Consider the following 16,945-nt stretch of genomic DNA (forward strand, 5'->3'; position numbering starts at 1 on the left):
TCCGATCAGTCATTCGAAATGGGAAGCCTAACAGACACAATCAGCATTCATATGGTGACAGAGGTCCCGCGAAAATCATACGAAGCGTTCATAGATCTACCTACAAGCAGCTACGTCTCATTGGCTCTTACCGCCAACCAATGAGATATCGGTGCCAGTTGAAATAGCTACGTATAATTCCTCGTGGATTTACAGCCCAAGACAATAAAGGAAAAAACTGCGATGAATTCAAGGTAAACGAGTCTAAAACCTCAGTTAACTTTAATCGCGATTAATTCCTCATTTAACTTAAAACGAGGGTGGTGTATTACAATTTTTGAAAGGCCTATTTTTTCGGCTAACTTTTAATCGACCTTGATGTAATCGACAACAAGTGTCGATAATCGAATTGTACACTGTTGACGTTTGAAAGAGTGCGCGACTGCGCGAGTTGAAAGGGGAAATCGGCGTGACATCCAGTGAGCTAGTGACAACAGAGTTGGATAGAAAAGTCGTCAATTGGAGAGCAGGGCTTGGTCTTCCTCCACCAGATGATGAAACATTGCGAAGGTTTGAACTATTCAATTAAATCCGCTTTTCCTGACAGCCACCTGTAACCATAGTGCTATTTTCTCGCTGGATTACTGCTGAATACTTCATTTCATTATTGTAACGAAAACCTACTGTAATATAATAATTATCACGTTTGGGACCTACTTGACCACGCCATGTACAACTAGGGCCATTTTATGGTTTAGTTTTACCTTTTCTTATTGTTTGTATTACGTTGTCTTACAGAATAGCTCCTTTTTGCGCTCATAGCATCAAACTGTAATGGTCTCATTGGATTTTTGTGCCAGGAAGAGTACCCTGAAGCGCAATTTCTGCCCGTTCAATTTCTATGTACAGTATTTTCATTCGTAAATGCGATTTCAAACTGAAAATGTTATTTTCGTTTTTCACATTGGATTTCTTCAGTGCCTTCAGTCCCATATAGATAGACTTGTTTTGTGGCTGTATTGTCGTGCCTCAGTTTTGTGTATTTTGATATGCATTTTTTTTGTCACGGATGTCACTTGTTAGCCAGAAAGCTGTCTCTGAATAGTTTAACATATATATTTGGGTTGAGAATCACTCTTGAATTTGATTGGTTCATCAATTTTAAACTGTAATTTCAGTTTTCGCCACTTTCGGATTACTTTTTCTCATAAGCTTTCTTAAAATCTATAAAGATACTTTCGTATTATAAATGTTTTGATGTGAGAATTAGTTTCATAGCTAAAATTTGTTTCAGGCAAGATCCGTTTGGTCTGGAATTTTCCTGATGTTCACCGAATTTGAATTCAGAAATGCTTATTTTTAACCTCTTGTTCAGCAATTTCACCTTCATTTGATGCTTGTGAATCTGAATTGGTTTTTAGAATTTCTGATAGAAATCTTTCTTTGGGTTTAGGGCAGTTTGGAAGTTTTTTAAATTTTCTATTTCTTGGTTATGTGCCAAGTGTGCACTTTCTTTCATGAAACAGTTTTTGGGGCTGGTATCCATTTAGATTTGTTTTAAGTGTTTCATATAAGAACCCTTGTTTTTTATAAGCCTGAAGATGACGTCTCATAATGTCGTTTTGTTCAATTTTCAAGCTGCTTGGAATTGCTTGGCACTTTTTTTTTCAATTTATTATTTGATGATTTGAATGCTCTTTGTCAAGATTTTACTGCTTGCGCAGTCTGTTCCACCATGGATGTCTCTTTCCATCTTTGTAGAGGAATTTGAGTTTATGTAGTTTCGATAAGTTTCTGTTGAGATTTCTTTGGAGTTTTGTGCTTGTGTTTTGAGTTCATTTGCTAATAGCATTGCTTGGAGTTAATCAGTATCATGTTCGGTATTACCTGTATCTGTTTGCTGAACTTTTGAGGCTTTAAATTTAGTTTCACTGTGGTTAGGTAGTGATCTGTAAATATCTGGACATTTGTGTACTTCTACATATTTAAAATCCCCTTGTGATGTGGCTATGAGATTGTGATATGATCAGTACGGATTTCGCCTAAATTCTTGTCAGGTGTTTTTTGTTTTGTTTGAAATGTGTTGACAGTTTTGTGGTTACAATTTCTACACAGTTAAGAAAGTATCCATTTTGTTTGTTCCATTTGTGCGCAAGGAAGTCACAAATTATTTCCTTGCATTTTCTCTTGCACTAACTGATCATTAAAATACTGTCAAAATTTTCCCATGATTTTGTGGAATTTTAGAGATTAATTTTTCTATCACCCCCCATCGCATGTTTACTTTTCTGTTCCCCCTCCCCTTGGCTGATTAACATTAATTACTGTTTAAATTTTATTTGCACATTCAAAGTAAATTGTCATTAATTTTGTTCTTCACTTTGATTATGGATCTCTGAATGTCTTATGAAACTGTTCATACAATCTACCACATGGGGTATATTTATTGGTGTTATTTTGCCTTTTTTGCTTTTTGAATAGTCTGTAATTTCCAAAATCTGTGCTACGTGGTGGCATTCTCACTTTGCAATCTTGTTTCTAGCATGGTTAAAATTTTTTCTTAACTATTTCTCCTAATTTGTAGAGCTTTCTTGGATTTAGGAGTGAAGTAATGTTGACTGTACCAAACAAAGTTTTGAATTTGGCCTGAGCAGACCCGAGAATTCAGATGTCTTCTGAATTGGGAACCTGATGGTTGACTATTCTAGACTACTGTATTTTTATCCACGTGTAGACAATGTAAGTTGTATGTATGTCACAAATATGTGCCCAAGTACACACAGTTACATAAATAGGTCTGAAATATTTGCTCTGTTACATGTTTGTACAGCATTTTCACTATTCAATTGAATGTATTGCAAAAGCCCCTCAGTTATAGTAGTTATAATAGTACAGTTGTCTATATAATTTACATATTTCAGGTAATCCAGAAGTTTCAAAACTGCTATTTAATGAATAATTTTGAGTGTATATTTCATGTTTGTCTTAAATCACTTAATTGCATAACTCTATTTTGTTATACAGCACAAGATTTTATTTTCTTTCCTGCTGAGGTGTAACTGGTGGCTGCATCTGTTTCCATGTTCATGTAAAGACTTATTTCTTTGGTGCTTGTCCATCTCTTTATGTAGGACATTGTTTGCAAACTATTCACTTGGAACAGTAAAGATTCCTTCGTGTATAAACAATTCAGTACAGTGAGTCCTCTTTCCACTTTGTTGTAATGTCTATAGCCTCTTACTGCAGCTTAGATGTTACTATATTCAGTACATTTGTTTCCTGGAATATTTTCCATAAATAAAGACAGAATTGATAATCCAATATCTGTTTTAATGTGTAAGCTACTGCTCACTTGAATTATTATTACTGAAACTGCATAGCATACTGATGTTAGTTGCTTCAGAGGACTGTAAATTGATCCCACACGTCGGCTTTGACCCATGACGTAAGGGTGTTGTGGTGAGTCACGTCATGACGGTGTGGAGTTTGGTTTGCGAGTGTGGTGTGTTTGTAGATGTTGTCGTGTTGTGGTTTGTTGTGCCCTCTGGTGGTATGTTCTGGGCTTTCGTTTGTGTGATGTAATGGGCTCAGTTTGCTCTTGCTCATTATACAGAATTGTTAGTGTTGGCTGTGTTTGTAGTGGAATTCGTTTCAGTGAGTTAACGATTTAGTGATTTTGTGTGAAGGTTAATTTAGTGTTGTTCACTGTAGGTCTTGTGGTAATTTGAGTAAATTAATTGGTTGTTGTTTTTGTTCAGGAATAGATATGACGGATAAAATTAATAGTGCGCATCTGAGGGAAATGATGGGAAACACTGCTTTGGAACTGATAGTTTTTGCAGCTGTTTGGTTTAATTGCCAGGGTTGTCAAGTGCTCTATTTGTAGCGAAGAAATGAAGTTGGCTAAAGTTCTGGTATCTCGGACCAGGGATGGTTAAATGTGGCGCTGTCGAAAGGATGACATTTGGCGTTCCATACGGCGTGGTTCCTGGTTCGAGAACTGTAGGTTGGGCAATCGCGAGGTTGTACTGGTGACTTATTATTTTTGTTATAGATCCTCACACAGTTTTTGCGCGCATGAGACTTTTGTGAGTGAGAGGAGTGTGCTTGATTGGTTTTCTTTTTGCCGTGAAGTGTGTTCAGAGTTTATTAAGTACAGGGGTTAGCTTGGGGGAGAGGGGCGGCATGGGGTTGATGTGGAGGTGGACGAGTCGCAGTTTAGGAAAAGGAAGTATGGGAGGGGTAAGTCTGTGGCTGGTCTCTGGGTGTGGGGGGCTGTTGTTCCAGGGGGTGGGTGTTCCGAATGTGTTTTTAGGGTTGTGGAAGGGAGGTCTAAGGTGGAATTAGTGGGGTTAATTGAGGGGTACATAGAACTGGGGTCCACAGTAGTTTCAGATGCATTTTCTTCATACAGTGGGTTGGGTGAGAGGGGATTCAATTAAGTCAGTTCTTGTGGGGGGGGGGGGAGGAGGAGAAGAGGTGCTCTTCCAACCTTCAGTCTCATTTAGATGAGTACTGTTGGCAAAAGTGTCCCTGAGGGCTATTGTGTTTTTCAGGTTTTTTAAAGGGCTGTTAGTAAAATGTATAGGCCTAAAGTAGTTGGTTAGGGTGGTTTGGGTAGGTAGGTAGGTAGGTGGGTGGGTGGGTGGCTGCGGCTCAGTGTGGGGTGGATGGTGTTAGTGTTTGTGAGGGGGGAGGGGAGGGGAATTGTGTTGGTTTGTGTTTTAGTTGTGGAGGATCTATTTTGAAGTTTTTGTTGAGTTGTGTGATTGAGATTTTTTTATGTTGCAGTTGGTTTTTTAATTGGGTCTTTTATTTTGGGGTGAGGGGCGAGGTTGGGTTGGTTGGGGGGTTGAGGTGTGGGTGGATCAGGTCTTTGTTTTGGTCGAGTATTTTTTTCGTTGGTGTGTGTGTGTGTGTGTGTGTGTGTGTGTGTGTGTGTGTGTGTGTGTGTGTGTGTGTGTGTGTGTGTGGTGGTTAACCTAGTTTGTGGTGCCGGAACTTTTTTGTGGTAAGTTTTTATTTTTATGTTGGTAGTGTGTGTTGGGGTCGAAGGAAGTGTTCTATTGAAATGTGTGGCTGTGAATGTTGGTATTGGTATGAGAAGTAGTTTTTGGGCTATATAGGTCAAGGGAAGTGTCCGATTCCAGATGATATTGGGGAGTTTTGTGATGTCAGTTTTTTCGTTGTTTTGCGTGGTATTGTATGTGGGTGGGTCTCTAAATTTGCTTATATTTAGTTTGTCCGCACCCAAAAACCCCAATTTCCCGCACTTGCCCCATTAGTGTCATTAGGCTTTTTGTGGAACATGTGTGTGTTTGTTTTTTCGATGTATTTTCGTCTTCATAATGTGTATGTAACGACTTTATACGCGCCGTATTGGAATCTTGGTTTATAGTCGTTTCAGTCATATTGGTGACGTCATGGGTCAAAGCAGATGGGCGGGATCGGACGCTTCCGTATTTCCTAAATTGATAATTTCCTATTACCTTTGGATCAGCATACATCCCTAAAAAAATCTTGTTCTTGATAAACATTCTGCAATCTCAACTTACACTTTGTGTTTCTGTACATCTCATAATTCCATTTGTTGCTTATATGTACTTTCTCATAATAAGACAGAATTATGTACATATTCTAATCAGCTTTATTTTTTGTGATATCTCTTTGAGCCAGAACTGGCTGCAGAATGAAAATAAAGACTGAAACAGACCTGTTGGTTTCTTGGTGCTGAATATGTTGGATGAATTTATTTATTGCTGATGAGATGTTCACTGTATGAAATTTGTTTGCAATTTTATATATATCCCTAGTGGGTTAGTGCATGATAGAGTACATACCCCAACCCCAAACCAAAAAATCAGCACAGTGTAATAGTGTAGCAAGAGGTCTCGGTTTGTCGCAAGGTGTTAATCTGGTTAAGAGTTGATGTAGCCAACAAAGCTGAAAGCTAAATATAGGTATTTGTGCAGGTGGCTATGTAGCATAGCCCAATGTTTGTGCCATATTTAAAATACTGTGCCCTGTTTATCGTAAGTTTTGCCATGAAAACTTAAACAGTGTGATAAATTCAGAAAACCTGCTTTAGGTAATGAGCAGGCTTTAGAGTACTTTAATACATTGTGTACACGTCCTGTGTATTAACTACAAAAACATAAGGGGGGGGGGGGGGGAGGTGGTACCTCATAACTTTCACCCACGAGTGTGATAAAACATGGTTGTAGATCACAGTATTTTTCATGACTAACTACATATAAAGTAAAATATACAATGCCATTTGTGATATGTGAGTGATATGAGTTTTTTAGCTGAGTACGCAGCAGTAGATAAGATTGCTCATTCTAACTGAAAGATAATTGGGTCAGATGCTGTATGAAGTTGAAGCTGAGTCCTGTTTGAAACTATTATATCATCATAAAAAAGTATAAATGCTTTCAGTAAAAAACATGTTTCTTGTTATTGTAAGGCAGTGGAGGTAATTTGTTTCTTTTTAGTTAAACTATTAATTTGATATGTTCAGGGTTATCTGCTGCACTTACAGATTTTTGTGAATAAAACAGTCTTGGCTGCTTAACATTTCTTCCTTTATAATACTTTTTGGCTTCTGCCACCATCAGATCTGCAATTAAGACTATATGCGCATAAAGAATGACAAGTGTTCATTACTCAGTATCAAGGTACAAAAGGTAAATAATTAAAAGTTAAATAATTGTAAAAAGCTAATGCACCAAACCTTAGAATTTGTAAAACAAGGTTCGCCGGCCGTGGTGGTCTCGCGGTTCTAGGCGCGGAGTCCGGAACTGCGCGACTGCTAGGGTCGCAGGTTCGAATCCTGCCTCGAGCATGGATGTGTGTGATGTCCTTAGGTTAGTTAGGTTTAAGTAGTTCTAAGTCTAGGGGACTGATGACCTCCTCAGATGTTAAGTCCCATAGTGCTTAGAGCCATTTGAACCATTTGTAAAACAAGGTTCAGTTCAGCATCAAAAATATATGCCTAATTGGGGTGTTAGCTGGAACTTAATATATTTATTTCATTTTATGAGCCAAGATAGTCCCCTGATTAGACATTTGTTTTTGATGTTGACTTTTGCAAGTTGTAAGGTTTGTTGAATCAGGTTTTTATACTACTGGCCATTAAAATTGCTTCACCATGAAGATGATGTGCTACAGACGTGAAATTTAACTGACAGGAAGAAGATGCTGCTGTTGTTGTTGTGGTCTTCAGTCCTGAGACTAGTTTGATGCAGCTCTCCATGCTACTATATCCTGTGCAAGCTTCTTCATCTCCCAGTACTCACTGCAACCTACATCCCTCTGAATCTGCTTCGTGTATTCATCTCTTGGTCTCCCTCTGATTTTTACCCTCCACGCTGCCCTCCAATACTAAATTGGTGATCCCTCGATGCCTCAGAACATATCCTACCAACCGATCCCTTCTTCTAGTCAAGTTGTGCCACAAACTCCCCTTCTCCCCAATTCTATTCAACACCTCCTCATTAGTTATGTGATCTACCCATCTAATACTCAGCATTCTTCTGTAGCACGACATTTCAAAAGCTTCTATTCTCTTCTTGTCTAAACTATTTATCGTCCATGTTTCACTTCCATACATGGCTGCACTCCATACAAATACTTTCAGAAACAACTTCCTGACACTTAAATCTATACTCGATGTTAACAAATTTCTCTTCTGCAGAAATGCTTTCCTTGCCATTGCCAGTCAACATTTTATATCCTCTCTACTTCGACCATCATAAGTTATTTTGCTCCCCAAGTATCAAAACTCCTTTACTACTTTAAGTGTCTTACTTCCTAATCTAATTCCCTCAGCATCACCCGACTTAGACTACATTCCATTATCCTTGTTTTCCTTTTGTGATGTTCATCTTATATCGTCCTTTCAAGACACTATCCATTCTGTTCAACTGCTCTTCCAAGTCCTTTGCTGTCTCTGGCAGAATTACAATGTCATCGGCGAACCTCAGTTTTTATTTCTTCTCCATGGATTTTAATACCTACTCCGAATTTTTCTTTCGTTTCCTTCACTGCTTGCTCAATATACAGATTGAATAACATTAGGGAGAGGCTACAACCCTGTCTCACTCCATTCCCAACCACTGCTTCCCTTTCGTGCCCCTCAACTCTTATATCTGCCATTTGGTTTCTATACAAATTGTAAATAGCCTTTCGCTCCCTATATTTTACCTCTGCCACCTTCAGAATTTGAAAGAGAGTATTCCAATCAACATTATCCATAGCTTTCTCTAAGTCTACAAATGCTAGAAACGTAGGTTTGCCTTTCCTTAATCTAGCTTCTAAGATAAGTTGTAGGGTCAGTATTGCCTCATGTGTTCCAATATTTCTACAGAATCCAAACAGATCTTCCCCGAGTTCGGCTTCTACTAGTTTTTCCATTCGTCTGTAAAGAATTTGCGTTAGTATTTTGCAGCCGTGACTTATTAAACTAATAGTTCGGTAATTTTCACATCTGTCAACACCTGCTTTCTTTGGGATTGGAATTATTATATTCTTCTTGAAGTTTGAGGGTGTTTCGCCTGTCTCATACATCTTGCTCACCAGATGGTAGAGTTTTGTCAGGACTGGTTCTCCCAAGGCTGGCAATAGTTCTAATGGAATGTTGTCTACTCCCGGAGCTTTGTTGCGACTCAGGTCTTTCAGTGCTCTGTCAAACTCTTCACGCAGTATCGTATCTCCCATTTCATCTTCATCTTCTTCCATTTCTATAATATTGTCCTAAAAAATATCACCCTTGTATAGACACTCTATATACTCCTTCCACCTTTCTGCTTTCCCTTCTTTGCTTACAACTGGGTTCCCATCTGAGCTCTTGATATTCATACAAGTGGCTCTCTTTTCTCCAAAGGTCTCTTTAATTTTCCTGTAGGCAGTATCTAGCTTACCCCTAGTGAGATAAGCCTCTACATCCTTACATTTGTCCACTAGCTATCCCCGCTTAGCCATTTTGCACTTCCTGTCGATCTCATTTTTTAGACGTTTGTACTCCCTTTTGCTTGCTTCATTTACTGTGTTTTTATATTCTCCTTTCATCAATTAAATTCAATATTTCTTCTGTTACCCAAGGATTTCTACTAGCCCTCGTCTTTTTACTTGCTTGATCCTCTGCTGCCTTCACTACTTCATCCCTCAAAGCTACCCATTCTTCTTCTACTGTATTTCTTTCCCCCATTCCTGTCAGTTGCTCCCTTACACTCTCCCTGAAACTCTGTACAACCTCTGGTTCTTTCAGTTTATCCAGGTCCCATCTCCTTAAATTCCCACCTTTTTGCAGTTTCTTCAGTTTCAATCTACAGTTCATAACCAAGAGATTGTGGTCAGAGTCCACATCTGCCCCTGGAAATGTCTTAAAATTTAAAACTTCGTTCCTAAATCTCTGTCTTACCATTATATAATCGATCTGAAACCTGTCAGTATCTCCAGGCTTTTTCCGTGTATACAATCTTCGTTTATGATTCTTGAACCAAGTGTTAGCTATGATTAAGTTGTGCTCTGTGCAAAATTCTACCAGGCGGCTTCCTCTTTCATTTCTTAACCCCAGTCCATATTCACGTACTAAGTTTCCTTCTCTCCCTTTTCCTACTGACGAATTCCAGTCTCCCATGACTATTAAATTTTCGTCTCCCTTCACTATCTGAATAATTTCTTTTATTTCGTCATTCATTTCTTCAATTTCTTAGTCATCTGCAGAGCTATTCGGCATATAAACTTGTATTACTGTACTAGGCGTGGGCTTCGTGTCTCTCGGCCACAATAATGCGTTCACTATGCTGTTTGTAGTAGCTTACCCACATTCCTATTTTTTTATTCATTATTGATCCTACTCCTGCATTGCCCCTATTTGATTTTGTATTCATAACCCTGTATTCGCCTGACCAAAAGTCTTGTTCCTCCTGACACCGAACTTCACTAATTCCCACTATCTAACTTTAACCTATCCATTTCCCTTTTTAAATTTTCTAACCTACCTGCCCAATTAAGGGATCGGACATTCCACACTCCGATCCATAGAACGCCAGTTTTCTTTCTCCTGATAACGACATCCTCTTGAGTAGTCCCCACCCGGAGATCCGAATGGGGGACTATTTTACCTGCGGAATATTTTACCCAAAAAGACGTCTTCATCATTTAACCATACAGTAAAGCTGCATGCCCTCGGAAAATATTATGGCTGTAGTTTCCCCTTGCTTTCAACTGTTCGCAGTACCAGCACAGCAAGGCTGTTTTGGTTAGTGTTAAAACGCCAGATCAGTCAATCATCCAGACTGTTGCCCCTGCAACTACTGAAAAGGCTGCTGTCTCTTCAGGAACCACACGTTTGTCTGGCCTCTCAAAAGATACCCCTCCGTTGTGGTTGTACCTACGGTACGGCCATCTGTATCGCTGAGGCACGCAAGACTCCCCACCAATGGCAAGGTCCATGGTTCATTGGGGGGAGGAAGAAGATGCTGTGATACGCAAATGATTAGCTTCTCAGAGCATTCACACAAGGTTGTCACCAGTGGTGACACCTACAACGTGCTGACATGAGGAAAGTTTCCAACAGATTTCTCATACACAACAGTTGACCGGCGTTGCCTGGTGAAACGTTGTTGTGATGCCGCGTGTAAAGAGGGGAAATGCGTACCATCACATTTCCGACTTTGATAAAGGTCGTATTGTAGGCTATCGCGATTGCAGTTCATCGTAGCGCGACATTGCTGCTCGCGTTTGTCGACATCCAATGACTGTTGACAGAATATGGAATCGGTGAGTTCAGGAGGGTAATAAGGAACGCCGTGCTGGATCCCATCGGCCTCATATCACTAGCAGCCGAGATGACACGCATTTTATCCGCATGGCTGTAACGGATCGTACAGCCACATCTCGATCCCTCAGTTAACAGATGAAGACGTTTTCAAGACAACAACCATCTGCACGAGCAGTTCGACGACGTGTGCAGCAGCACGGACTATCAGCTCGGAGACCGTGGCTGCGGTTACCCTTGACGCTGCATCACAGACAGGAGCGCCTGCGTTGGTGTACTTGACGACGAACCTTTGTGCACGAATGGCAAAATGTTATTTTTTCGGATGAATCCAGATTCTGTTTACAGCATCATGATGGTCGCATCCGTGTGTGACGACATCGTGGTGAACGCACATTTGTCATTGCCATACTGGCATATCACCCGGCGTGATTGTATGGGGTGCCATTGGTTACACGTCTCGGTCACCTCTTGTGCGCATTGACGGCACTTTGAACAGTGGAAGTTACATTTCAGATGTGTTAAGACCTGTGGCTCTACCCTTCATTCGATCCCTGTGAAACCTTACATTTCAGCAGGGTAATGCATGACCACATGTTGCAGGTCCTGTACGGACCTTTCTGGATACAGAAAATGTTCAACTGCTGCCCTGGCCAGCACATTCTCCAGATCTCTCGCCAACTGAAAATGTGTGGTCAATGGTGGCCGAGCAACTGGCTCTTCACAATACGCCAGTCACTGCTCGTGATGAACTATGGTATCATGTTGAAGCTGCATGGGCAGCTGTACCAGTACACCCCTTTCAAGCTCTGTTTGACTCAGTGCCCAGGTGTATCAAGGCTGTTATTGTGGCCTGAGGTGGTTGTTCTGGGTACTGATTTCTCAGAATCTATGCACCCAAACTGCTTGAAAATGTAATCACATGTCAGTTGTAGTATAATATATCTGTCCAATGAATACCTGTTTATCATCTGCATTTCATCTTGGTGTAACAATTTTAATGGCCAGTAGTGTAAAAATTTGTAACATCTAATATATCATCCTTGTAGCATGATATTTTATGACGTGCTGTCTGTCTGGCTTTTGTTTTTGGTTCTTCAGCTGATGTAGGATTCATAATTTTTCTGATGTTTTACCAGTAAAAGTGGCTGGCATTGTCAAAGCTTCATCCTCCATTGCTGGTGGCGGAGTGTAGTGGAGTTGAGCTCGCAGCCGTAGATTTTATGTACCTTGTGTGCTGATGTCCAAGGGCCTCTTTCCATAGTCAATTCCGGTGTGGTTCTTAGCTTGCTATGTGCAGCAGTCGTTCTGCAGCATGGGAATTCAGGATCCATTCACCTTGAGGTGTTTCTCATTCTTGTTAGTGCCGTGTTTGTGTATTTCTGTAGCTGCTCTGATGAAGCAGGTGTGATAGCTTTTGTCTACAGCAGTAACTTCCATTTTGATGAATTTTACTGTGCTCAGTCACACACAATGCGTACTATGTGGAAAAGTTTGTATTGGAATGACAGGATGATCAATGAACACCAGGACCACGTAAAATAAGCGGCATTGCAGGTTGGGGCAGGTGCAGAAATTTGTCTGGCAGAGCATGAGACCAGCCACATAGTAAAATTTGCTGACACAGAAGTTACTTGTGTAGAGATGAGCTATCACACCACCTTGTTCAGAGACGCCATAGAAATACGCAACATGACACTAGCTTCAACAAGAAAGAAGAAAGCTTAAAGGTGAACAGACCCTGGATTCCCTTGCAGCAGTGAATGACTGTTGCAGATAGTAACGAGAGAACTGCACCGGAAATAACTACACCAAACCGAGCAGTCTGTGTGCCAGCAGTAGTCTGTTTGTGTGCCAGCAGTAGTCTGTTTGTGTGCCAGCAGTAGTCTGTTTGTGTGCCAGCAGTAGTCTGTTTGTGTGCCAGCAGTAGTCTGTTTGTGTGCCAGCAGTAGTCTGTTTGTGTGCCAGCAGTAGTCTGTTTGTGTGCCAGCAGTAGTCTGTTTGTGTGCCAGCAGTAGTCTGTTTGTGTGCCAGCAGTAGTCTGTTTGTGTGCCAGCAGTCTGTCACGAAACCTTCAACTACTTTCTACCATTTTTTGTAATGGACATGCAATTCTGTTGTTTTAATTTGAGTTAGTTTTTATGATGGAATTAGCTGAAATAGCATTATAAATAAATATATTAAGTGATGCTGATGTTTTTATTTGTGGAATATTCACAATGATCATGGACTTGTACAGGAAATTTATTTCCTGTATTGTCACTTCCAGATTGTTGCATGAGAATCTCTATGTTGAAGCTTTAACATGACAATACATGTAATCATTTGTCATTGCAATAGCAAGATGGCATGTCTGCTTAATGATGGGACATATGTGGTGCACTTGTGGTCTAGGGGTAGTACCTGTGAGTACTAATCAAACTGTCCATGGTCCCAGGTTCGAAACATGCCACCACTTAAATTTGATTAATAATCGTGATTGTCAGCCAAAGACTTCCGGTATAACAAGCCACCCTCATTCTTTCAATGGTCGGCCTTCTCAAAAGGATGAGGAGTGGACAGAGGTTCAGAGCAACTGGTCCCCCTGCGGGTTCGGGGGTTAGAATAGGCCCGCGGTATTCCTGCCTGTCGTAAGAGGCGACTAAAAGGAGTCTCACATGTTTCGGCCTTATGTGATGGTCCCCTCTCGGGTTTGACCTCCATCTTTCTAAATTATTCCGAAGAGCGAGCCAATTGGGGAAGGGCGCCTTACATGGTGCACTGTATCCGTCGTGCAATTAGACCTTTAGCCGTCTTTCTCGTCGTTGCAATGGTGTCCCGCTCGTTTTCGATCTTTTGGGCGATTACCACACTGCACTCTGCAGCGTTTCTTTTAACTGCGACGACGACCTTGGCCATTTTTTGCACCTAAGATCCAGCACGGTAGCCAGTCCGTTGTGGTGGGGCCGCCATGTACCCTCTTGGTTGTAGCCCCCTGACAACACAGGGATCGCTCTACTGATGCCTGCGCCGTTAACTCCCCACGTATGCCAAGGAGTAGATGCCCATCGCCCCGGGGCATCGGGACTCCCGGCAATGGCCATCCTGCCAGGTGGCCTTTGCTGTGGCTGGGTGGCGCCCGTGGGGAGGGCCCTTGGTCGGAGTAGGTGGCATCAGGGCGGATGACCCGCAATGAAGCGTGGTACATCATCTCTCGCTGGTGGGCCACCACCAGCAGTCTCTAAGCGATCGAGGTCTAACCTCAACGGCAGGAAATACGATCCACGATCATTTCCCTCCCTGGCCACTCCATGGGAGGAACGTATGGCAAAAGAAGGCAGTGGAGACTATTCACCCCGGTTCCTTGTGTGTACGCGAGTTGATGGGGAATCGTTTATGTCAACCAAGCCCCAGTTTTTTGTGGAGCATTTAGAGGACAAGTTCGGGGAGGTGGAGGGCTTGTCCAAGATGCGCTCTGGTTCTGTGCTCATCAAAACGGCATCCTCTGCCCAGTCACGGAGGTTGCTCAATTGTGACAAGTTGGGGGATGTTTCAGTTAACATCACGCCGCATAAGAGTCTGAACATGGTCCAGGGTATAATATTCCACAGGGATCTTCTTCTGCAGTCCGACGATGAATTACGCGCCAACCTCGAACGACGAGGTGTTCACTTCGTCCGGCGCGTCCATCGGGGTCCGAGGGATAATCAGGTAGCCACCGGTGCCTTCATCTTGGCCTTTGAGGGTGATGTCTTACCCGAAAAGGTTAAGGTGATGGTTTACCGTTGTGATGTGAAGCCATATATCCCTCCTCCGATGCGGTGTTTTAAATGCTGGAAGTTCGGGCACATGTCATCTCGCTGTACTTCCAGCATCACGTGTCGGGATTGTGGACGTCCTTCGCATCCTGATACTCCATGTGCCCCGCCTCCTATCTGTGTTAACTGCGGAGAACACCATTCCCCCTGCTCGCCGGACTGTAGGATCTTTCAGAAGGAAAGGAAGATAATGGAATATAAGACCCTGGACCGCCTGTCCTACACCGAGGCAAGGCGGAAATTTGAGCGGCTACATCCTGTGCCAATGCCAACTAGTTATGCCGCTGCTGCAACACCAGTTCGATCTCAGCTCGGTCAGCATTCACCGGCCCCCTTGGTTGTGGGGGGCACTTCACTCCCTGTTGCTCCTGCTCCATCTCCTTCAGGAGCAACACCACCCCAACCACCGGGGACATCTGTTCCCCCTTCACAGCCGGAGAAGCGTGAGCCTTCTTCGGCTCCTCTCGCTCGGAAGGGGTCCCTTGGGGCCCTCCCATCCCAGGCTTTGCCCAGTGCCAAAGTGGACACCCGCAAGGTTGTCAAACAATCACCGGTCGCTGGTCGCAGGGCGTCACGGTCGTCTTCAGTCCCAGAGACTGACCCAGTGAGGCCCTCCCAGCCAGAACCACCTAAGGCTCAGCGCGCAAAGCAGTCAAAGAAAAAGGCTCCCAAGCATCCTGAAATTGCGGTGGCACCTGTCCCACCGCAACCTTCTCCCTCTGCGTCCGAGGATGAGGTGGAGATCCTGGCGTCCGCTGAGGACATGGATCTCGCCAGTCCCTCGGATGCAGTAGATAGCTGTTGTCCAGGTGGTGACTCAGTAGCAGCAGGGGCCCCGGAGGCGTAATCTGCCTCCCCAGTCCCTTCACGCCTTTCCCATCCATGGCTAATACCATCCTCCAGTGGAACTGCAGCGGTTTCTTCCACCATCTAGCTGCGCTCCGCCAACTTCTCAGCCTTCGCCCTTTCTTCTGCATTGCTCTGCAGGAAACTTGGTTTCCGGCGATGCGAACCCCCGCCCTCCGTGGCTATCGGGGTTATTACAAGAACCGAGCAGCTTATGAAAGGGTGTCTGGTGGCGTCTGCATTTATGTCCTTCACACTCTGCACAGCGAGTCTGTCCCTCTCCAGACGCCTTTAGAGGCTGTCGCTGTACGCGTGTGGACGCCACAGGCTGTTACCGTCTGCAGTCTTTACATTCCACCGGATGGTGATGTCTCGCAGCATGTCCTGGCTGCACTGGTCGCCCAATTGCCGCCACCTTTCTTGCTATTGGGCGACTTCAACGCTCATAACCCTCTGTGGGGGGGGTCAGTGGCAACACGTCGAGGCGCCATCATTGAGCATTTATTGTCGCAGCTCGATCTCTCGCTGTTAAATGATGGTGCCTTCACACACTTCAGTGTGGCGCATGGCACCTACTCCGCCATTGACCTTTCAATCTGTAGCCATAGCCTCTTACCGTCTGTCCAATGGAGTGTGCATGACGACCTGTGTGGTAGTGACCATTTTCCGATCTTTTTGTCACTACCACAGCGCCCCTCTTCTGGGCACCCTAGCAGATGGGCTATGAATAAGGCTGACTGGGACTTGTTCTCCTCCACTGCCGCTTTTGAGCCTCTCTCTACCGATGACATTGATGCGGTGGTTCAATCGGTCACCACCGGCATCGTTACTGCCGCCGAATCTGCCATTCCCCATTCCTGTGGGTCCCCTCGGCGGAAGGCTGTGCCTTGGTGGTCGCCTGAGATCGCTGAAGCGATTAAAGATCGCCGGCGGGCGCTCCAGCGTCACAAGCGACACCCCTCCCTCGACCACCTTATCGCCTTCAAACGGCTGCGTGCGCGGGCCCGCCTCCTTATCCGCCAAGGCAAGAAGGAGTGCTGGGAGCGGTATGTGTCCACCATTGGCCTCCATGTCACTCCTTCGCAGGTCTGGGCCAAGATTCGACGCGTCTACGGCTATCGGCCACCTGCCAGCGTCCCTGCGCTCTCACTGAATGGAGCAGTTTGTACTGACTCCGACGTCATTGCCAATCGCTTAGCAGAGCATTTTGCTATGAGTTCCGCTTCTGCGAATTACCCCCAGGCCTTCCGCTCCATTAAAGAGCGGATGGAACGTCGGAGCCTTTCGTTTCGCACCAACCACCCAGAATCTTACAATGCTCCATTTAGTGAGTGGGAATTTCGCAGTGCCCTCGCTGCTTGCCCTGATACCGCTCCTGGGCCAGATGGCATCCACTGTCAGATGCTGAAACACCTTTCAGTGGACTGCCAGCGGCGCCTTCTCGATCTTTACAACCGTCTTTGGGTCGAGGGGGAGTTTCCGTCGCAATGGCGGGAAGGCATTGTCATCCCCGTTTTGAAACCTGGAAAGCACCCTCTGG

The 16,945-nt window shown here is 43.7% G+C and overlaps 1 protein-coding gene across 1 annotated transcript in view; it reads left to right on the forward strand.

The window, feature by feature from the left end:
* Positions 1–409: 409 nt before the first annotated feature.
* The window catches only part of LOC126143137 (disks large homolog 5-like), a 90,242-nt gene continuing 73,706 nt past the window's right edge, over positions 410–16,945 (forward strand). Inside the window, exon 1 of the mRNA XM_049915348.1 lies at positions 410–549. The gene's annotated coding sequence lies outside the window, so the exon portion shown is untranslated. The remainder of the gene's footprint in view (positions 550–16,945) is intronic.

This window comes from Schistocerca cancellata, unplaced genomic scaffold (assembly GCF_023864275.1).
Source record: "Schistocerca cancellata isolate TAMUIC-IGC-003103 unplaced genomic scaffold, iqSchCanc2.1 HiC_scaffold_782, whole genome shotgun sequence".
Taxonomy (NCBI): Eukaryota; Metazoa; Arthropoda; class Insecta; order Orthoptera; family Acrididae; genus Schistocerca; species Schistocerca cancellata.